This window comes from Poecilia latipinna, unplaced genomic scaffold (assembly GCF_001443285.1).
Source record: "Poecilia latipinna isolate Pla-1442-1.1 unplaced genomic scaffold, P_latipinna-1.0 Scaffold405, whole genome shotgun sequence".
Lineage (NCBI taxonomy): Eukaryota > Metazoa > Chordata > Actinopteri > Cyprinodontiformes > Poeciliidae > Poecilia > Poecilia latipinna.
In genome coordinates, this window is record NW_015113021.1 from 220133 (window position 1) to 229119 (window position 8987).

The following is an 8987-nucleotide window of genomic DNA, read 5'->3' on the forward strand; positions in this document are numbered from 1 at the left end:
ATCTTTCATTATTTCCTCCCTATCTCGCCCTCGGCTTTAACCGAAGAAATAACGGCAGCAGAGCGAGTCAGCTGACACCTAATTAGGAGGTTAAAGTGATGGTGCCGCCCGATGACAAACCAAGCTGTTAATAAAAACAGGGAGGCGGCCATATCAGCATCCTCCACTCATTTTTGATTATCAATACAAGGATAGAAAAACTCTAAAGTGGATCTTTAAAATCGTTCAGTTGTCTCGTCTCACGTAGTGAAGATTTTTCTTAACTGATTGACAAGCTTTTACATAGACCCGTTTCAGACGAGCACCGGTCACAGAGTTGGAAAGATAGTTCCCTTTCAGTGAAGTACTTTCTTTATTTTTCTTGCTTTGAACCCATTTAGATTCAGAGGAGTTGAAACTGCTGGACTGGATTCCTTGCTGGAAACATGTTTTTGGATATAAATGTGGCTTTATCGCATATGAGTGGGATGTTTGTGTGTTAACAGTCCTTTGGCTACGCATTTTGGACCAACTCAGACCGACTGTTCACTCCATCCAAATGACGAGTCGAATCCAAATATTTTTCCTAAAGAAGCCTTTCAGGCTATTTTTTCCAAATGTTTCTTGCCTTGTGGGACCAACAAACAAGTTCCATTTCTCATCTTTGTCACTAATTCCACATATCTTGATGAAGTGAAATGTGGTTAAAATCCCACAGAATTGCATTCCTATGGTGGTAGTGGGTGGAGGAAGTGACACCACCGATCTCTATCTCTGTTTTCTTCTACTATAGTTGAAGGGACAGCTTTGAGCTGCTGTGAGAGCCTTAAGTTACACAGAGTCTCAAAAGTATACAGAACAGTGAAATAACAGATTGAGCCGCCTGCTACCTGCTGAGTTTCAGAAATCTGTCAAAAATTGAGGGATGGATATACCTGGACTCTCAATAAAGACTGTACTCCAATCCCTTTTGAGAGTAAAGCCAAGTTTATCCACAAAATCAAATTCCACAGACAATCTTCTCCCTTTAAATCATTTTGCAAGGAATGGACAAATATTTTAATCCCAAGTTGTGCAAAGTTGTTGGAGACATGCCACAAATAACTTGTAGCCAATTACAGCAAATCTTGGTTCCACCTCCTGTGTGATAAATGCAAACGACACGCCTTTTTCTGATTTTTAATTGTGAGATTTGTTGAAAGTCATGTATAATGTTTCCCCTACTTCACAGTTATGCTCTACTTGTGTCAGTCTATAAAATACATGGTGGAGGTTGTAGTGTGGCATAAGTTGGGTCTGGGACAGGAGTTTTACTTTAGATGTGAATTATAACTTTTGTGTATTTCATACAACTCTCTGAGAATTTTCTAGCTGGCCTATTCATAAACAAATTTGAATTTAGCTAAATATTATCTTCCATAATAAAAGAAGGAAGGCATGAGAAGTGATGTAAGGGTACAACAGCAGTAGCAGCAGTCTGTTAAATGTTTAGTGAGGAGTAAACTGTCTGCTGGGTGCTGGTGTTTGACCACAGTCTGCTCTGTCACTGAGCTTTACAGCCTTTGAACTCACATCTGAAAAAAGCAATCTGGACCTCTCGTGCTCTCTTCACTACTGAGGCCTGGAGAACAAATAAACATTAATCTGCTCCATGGACGTGGGAGTTTGGAGGCAGAAAAATGAAGCATGCTAATTCAGCAACTGCCACATGCTTCTCCGGTCCTTGTTTTTTATTCTTTGAGAGATTTTTTATTTTTTCTTTTGTATTATTTCTGTGCTTCCATCTGGGATTTCTGCAGCTGTGTCAATTTGCATCCCACCTCTAAAAGCAGTGTCTGTTCTGGACCAAATGTGTCCATCAGAAATTTTCAGAATGCATCATTCACAGAGAATGAAGGACCCAGAATTTGGCCCCAGTAAAATCTGTTTATTTTAGGTTGTGAATGGCGCACAGAGCGGGAGCACCGAGTAAAAGCTACATTCATTTACACTTTGGGTCTGTGTTGAGAGTGAAAATCATGTTTTGGTTATTTCTGAGGGCAAAACTGTTTTTTATTGGGAACTTTGAACACCCAAATGTGACGGTTGTAGCTGCATTTTGTGAGAAATTCACCAAACCTAATGGAAAAATCTAAAATAAAACTTCTGATTATCTTTTTTGCTGTCTTTATAGAACTCTGAGGACATAAAATCTCAACTGAATTATTCAAAATTGGTCATTTTATGTCTTCAGCTAAAAACAGAGGAGCAGCATCCACTGAGTTTTAAATATCATCAATAAATAAACTTTTACCCAATTGCATTTGAGACTGATGTTATGTCTTCTGTCTTTGTCGCTATGAGTTTAATTGCATAATCCTCATCCATTTATTTATTAATCTATAGGTAGTTTACCTACAGATTCTCTTTTTACATTCCTGTCTGCATTTGGTCAACACTAGTTGTTTTTAAAAATGCAGCATAAACAAATTTTAGCAAAGTGGAGTAGCTGACATGCTCTTATGTCAGAGTGTCAAGTGGATCAAGGTCTGGACTTTGACTCAGGCAACTTCTGCTTTTAAGAAGTGATCATACTGATGATTGTGATCAGTTAATAAACGCATTTAATTGTCTTTTTAGCTTTTCACTCTTTTTCTTTATTTTTAACGTAAGCTTTTTTTTTTTTCTTTTTGGTCCTTCAAAGTTTAATTTTAAGTAAATAAGCCCAACTCGATGACTTTGATTGTGAAATAACAGAGTCATGAGGATGGATAGCACAGATGGATAAGCGAGCCTCGGGGTTTATGACAGCCTCTGTGGGGAAAAAATTCGGCAGAATAAATTGGGTGTTTTTGAATCAAGAGCAGGATAAGTGTTTGAGAAGATGGATGGAAGGGAATGTGAAGCTCATCTCCTTGCAGCTGTTCAGACAAACTAAGCTAACAGAAGGATCCATGGAGCATAGCAGCATTTTGCATCGACACTGTTCCAGGCAGCCAGGCGTTTACATCTGCTTCTGCAGTTGGGGTTTGTCCTCATCTGTGCGCGTATGCGTGCATGTGCGTGTGTGTGCGTGTGTGTTTGGGTGTTTGGGTGTTTGTTGGTTTGTCTGCCAGCCACCTGTCACCAGCAGAGTTTACCTGGTCGTGTTTATCTACACCTTGTCAGTTTTATCAGTGCAGAAGGCCTCTCGCTTTGTGCATTCAAACAAACACATTAAAGTCTTCTCAAAAATATATAAAGATATCAAGTAACAGAAGAAGTAGAATTTTGCTTAAAAGTGAGAAACCAAAAATCTCTTTGTTGTTGTTAGAACATGCTTTAAAAATCAATGCGACAACTTTGACTGTTCGATTTTTTTTTGTCTCTCTTGCTGCCGTTTGCTGAAAAAAAGATTAGATCTTTTCAGACTTTTGAGAAAAAAAAAAAAAAAAACATTTGACACAAGCAAACTGACAAAAATAGATACAATTTTGCAAGCTTTTCTTTGTTTTCCAAAAGTTGGGTTTTAAATTCAGCAGATTGGAGGACATTTTTTTTATACATTTTAATATAAAGTTTGTCATATAATATATCAAGCTTTTGCTTTTGAGGGTTTTCTTTCTATTAACCATTTTTTATTTATTTATTTTTTTGTTTGTTTTGAAGTCTTACCTCTTGTTAGTCCATCACATGGCCATGTGTTTTGTATTTGTGACTTTTTGTTGTTTAAACTGATTTTACCAGATACAGATCAGAAACTACCTATGAAAATCTAGCTTGATTAACGGTTCGATGATCTCTGGTTATGTGTTTTTACAGAAACCATAGCACAAATCTTGAACAATCAAAATAACACCTTTTCAATGAGAATCTGTGAGCAGGTGCAGGTGGATCCATAAGGTCCACTTGCACGTTTTCACATTTAATTTTGTTGCAACCACAATTCTCAATGCATTCCGTTGGAATATAGTCACCAACACAAAGTTTTATATAATTTATAAGTGGAATTTCAGCAATGTTTTGCAAAATATTTGGTAACACTTTATTTGAAGGGGGGTGAATAAGACTGTCATGACACTGTCATAAACATGACATAACACCTGTCATGAACATGAATAAGCCTTCATGAATATTTATGAATGTTGTCATAAAGCGTCATTCATTAAATTATGACACTTTTAATACAAAGTTGACATTATTCAAAATGTCTTTGTTATGACAACTTTACATTAACTAAGAAATCATTACTGATATAAATTTGTTATAAAAGTATTATTGATTGCACTTTAAAAATTAGGTAACTTTAAGTTATTAAAGGTAAAGTTTAAACAGTAATGATTTCTTGGTTAATGTCAAGTTGTCATAACAAAGACATTTTGAATAATGTCAACTTTGTATTAAAAGTGTCATAATTTACCGAATGACACTTTATGACAACAGTCATAAATATTCATGAAGGCTTATTCATGTTCATGACAGGTGCTATGTCATGTTAATGAAAGTGTCATGACAGTCTTATTCAACCCCCTTCAAATAAAGTGTTACCAAATATTTTACAAAAAAATCTGAAAAGTGTGTGGTTCGTTTGTGTTCACACCCCCATGAGCCAATATTTGCGTCCTGTGAAAACCATCTGTTTAATACAAACACAGCTTCAAGTGTTCTGGGCTCGTCTTCTGCCAGTTTTGCACATGTAGAGCCTGAAGTTTATTTTCACATTCTTCTTCACTGAAGGCCAACATAATTCGATGGAGGGCATCTGTGAACTTGGATTTTTAACCCACAGAGTGTTAAGTGGATCAAGGGCTGGACTTTGACTGAGGCATTCTAGCAAATAAATAAATGTTGAAATCATCCCACTGTAGTTCTGGCTGAATGCTTAGGTTTGTTGTACAGCTGGAAGGTGAACCTCCATCCCAGACTCAAACCCTTTGGGTCCTTTTACAGTTTTCTGTCAGGGTTGAGTTGTATTTAGTTTCATCCATCTTATAATCAACTCTAGCCTGGCCAATGCCTTCCCATGCAATTCCACTCAGAAACAATTCTCCCCTCCACCCAGCCTGGGCTTTCTCCCATTGACTAGGATTGTCTATTGTTGATTTTTGACCAGGCCAATCAGAGAACAAAAGGAGAAGTTGTGAACGATGATGTCGATTTTCTGCACTTTTTTAAAATTGTAGTCTCCCTTGTAGTTTTAGAAATAGGAGCTGAGGAAGTGAACGAAGCCAGTTCGTATTGGTCAGCCTTCCAAATATTGAACTAACCTTAACAGATGCTTTGTTCAGCTCGACACTTCTCTCTTCGCAGTGGAGGATGGTTGTTTACCATCCTCCACAGGTGAACAACCACTGGAGGATGGTTCAATGACCTCTGGTTATGTGTTTTTACAGAGACCATAGCACAAATCTTGAACAATCAAGATTGTTCAAGATTTGAACAAGATTTGAACTGTATGGTTCTTGTTTTAGCTATGATTTAGAGTACTCAGTACTCTGAATATTGAAGCAAGTAGAACAAGGAGCTGGTTTCTAATAGGCTAAATCAACTCTGACAAGCTGCTTTGTCTGAAGAAAAGAGAACCATCCTCATTGTATTGAAGTTATCAGGGTGTTGTGAAGCAATGGTTTACCGCCACAAAAAGCAATGTACAGCTTACAAAAAGGGGAAGTTTAACCCAATCTTCAAATTTTTATTTTTTTTTGTTTTTTTTTATGGCTGTTTCTCTGATTAATGCTGTTCTTGCCCAGATTGTAAGTTTAAGTGGATGACCATACCTAGGTTTGTCGCTGCCACATGCTCTTTCCATTTATCATTGCTGGCCTGCGCATCTGCAAGATAGTCAAAGTGTCATAATCTAATCCTAATATAACATTTTGTACAACTTTCTCCCTGACCTGTTTCTTGGTCTTGATGCCTTTTGTTCATTAATGTTCTCTCACAAACTTCAGTCTAGTTGCACTGAAGTATTGTTAATTATTATGGAACTTCTAAAGAAAACTGCTTCCACTTTCTGTTAGTGGTGCCATAATGCAGGGCGCTGACTACAAATAAGTGCAACAGGGTTTCTTTTAGATTTTCATTGGATAAAACTTGAAAGTCGCATAAGATTTGTCTTTCATTTCACATTTTGGCAAAATTTGGTTTTGTCTCTGTCATAAAACCCAATTTGAAGTGCTGTAATTGACTCCAGAGGAGCTGAACTGCTCAGAAACTCAACAACTTAAGTCCATAAACATTTTGAGCTTGATGTGTTCGAATCGGATTTGTTTCCTCTCACTGATGCACAGACATCCAAGACAACTGTCAGTCGAAAAAGCTCAGCTTCAGTGCGCCGTGTCATGTGCATACTGTCTCCACAGTAACAGCTGTAAACTGCTCTGTGCGTCTGCAGAGCTCAGCAGGGAGCTGACAGGAATATCTGAGCGGATTGTCTTCTTACAGTCGTTTATTTGAAAAGCAGCTCAATAAAACGAGAAGCACAGATATTCTTCCCTGTCCTGTCTTTCCAATGAGATGTTTCTCAAGTATATTTTTTTCTATATGATTGATTATCAATCATTTCCTGTTGTTAAGCTGTACTAGAATAATCTGGATCAGACTTTTGATGCTGCAGCTGTTCATTTGTGTGATGCTGCTGCCCTCCAGTGTTTCTTGCAGCTGTGGCAAAAACCATTTAATTAACCAACATACAGCATATAAGAGCATGATTTTTTTTTGCAGTTTATACACAACAGTTTCATCTGACCTTTGTCTCCCTTTACAGATGTTTCTTCATTTCCTTAATATTACAACGTTTTCAATTTAAATGTTAAAAAAAAAAGCAAAATCTAAGAGCACCGAGAAGATTTGAGAAGCAGTTTTTTGCTGTTTGTGCCTCCTGTGGTGGATGTTAGTATTTATTTAGATATTTTTTCTTAATTTACATTAATATTAGTTAGAGTTTACTTTAAGCTTAAGTTAATAATTTTATTTAGACATATATTTTATAATAAGCCCGCAGTTTAGTTAACATTTGTCTGAATGGTTTACTTACACTCGTTCTTTTTGTTTTGAGGTTCTGCAAGCACAGACCAAAACGTCGGCGTCTTGTGATGCAACGTGGATGGAATCAAATAAAAATGTTGAGTGATGTGCTGTGTGACAATAACTAAAGAACATCCGATATACTACAGCATGACAGATGTAAAGATGTGATAAAATGAAGGAAAACAATCAAAAAATACTTTGTGTGGAAATGAAGCACAATTGTTTTGTTTTTTGGGGTTTTTTTTATCCCAAACAATTTTTGTCTGCATCTCTCTATTCCTTAGCGAAGGTTGAACAATATTAAACACCTGTTGTTCCATTGTTGTTGTTTTTTTATTAGATGTTTGCATGTATCTGGGGATGTCTTGGCTGTGCTTTATTCCACAGCAGGTGAATCTTCTTTAACCTCCTGGGGTTCACTCAAACCGCAAACATACCCACATTTCTGCCTGAATTTGTTTTTTTTTTCTTTTTGGCCTGCATTATTGCTTTTTACAAAGACAAATAATGATGTTGTTTTTAATCAAGCTTTTATTGGACTTTTCTGGTTCCTTTGTCTCTCAGTAGCTCACTTGTGGCATATTTAATAGTGGAGAGCGCATTAGCAGTTTCCAGATTCATCCTGTCTCTTCCTTCCTGCTTGTTCTTCGATTGGAATATGAAAGAAGCAGGTTATTGCTGCTCAGGCTAGGCCAGTATATCTTTTAAATAATTGTTTTCTCTGAAGTCTGAGATTCCTTTAAATGCACAGAGGTTAGTAGATGTTTCCAGAAGCATATCTAAAGCCAAACGGAAAGAAGTGAACTCCTTCCAATTACACACTCGGTCATAGAAACAGTGGCAAACAACCAGGGATATTCAGGAGAGAGCAGTTTGGGTTTGTTCTCTGTAGTTTATGCATCCCAAACAAAAAGTTCTGGGAGAAGCTGTTCAGATTTCCCTGCGCAGAGATAATCTGCAGCTCATTTGATTGCAAAGACCCTTAAAAGTTTAATAGACATAAACAAGATTTTTAATCAGAGATAAATGTTTTTGCTGTATTTTGCCAGAAATTATCAACTGAGTATAGTCATTGTTAAGGTGATACTTTGGAAGTGAGCTGCTAAAATAACTTTGTCAACCTAATTAGCAGATGTATTGCTGTAAAAATGAGATATCCATCCTGCCATCGATTATCTAACATATTTATCTTTGTAGGGCCTCCAGCAGTCAACGAGTGAGATATAGAAAACTACGGGATATTTCATGATTCTCTCATCTTAAGTGGTTTCAGTCTCTTCTGGTGGGTCTGAACTGGGTTTCCTCCTTATCAAAGAGAGCAGTTTTTATGTTAAATCTGTCTATAGTTTTATTAAAATTTAGACACATCACCTCAGTTTAAAATGTTCTCATTCTTTTTTAAATATTTATTTTGAATTGTATTGATTTAATCTCCAAAAGTAGGGCTCAATCACATTTTATTTTATTTTTTTTCTGTAACAAAAAACACATTAGTTGGCTTGTTAGAGAGTTTTGCAAAAGACTGTGTGCGAATGTGAAGTTGTGCATACATTTTAAAATATAATCCTGGTTTTGGATTCATGCTAATCAGAAATATTCAATTTTATTCATTTGTTAGGTTTTTTGCTTTGGGTTTTTTTTTTTTTAACTAGTCTTAAATAGCTGATCAATAGTGTTGTTTTCCTTTTGCGTAGATGAGCATCTTTGCCATCTTCATGGAGTGTAACAGCATTTTTTGAACTGTGGAGGGCGCACTGCTCCAACAAAATGATTAGACTCGATCTCTAAATCCCTGGAGAGTTTTCCATTAAGGTCCGCTTGGGTTTTGACCATGTGTCAATTGAAACGACACCAAGTGATCCTGTTGGACCTGAAATGACCCAGTGAGGAAGCCAAAAGGAAAGCGGCCGTCTCTGTGATAGAAATAGATGTTCATGTTTATGTAAACTATAGTTCAGATGGACAGAGTTTAAAGATTCACATTTTATTGTAAATGTTACAAAAGTTAGTTTCCATTTAAA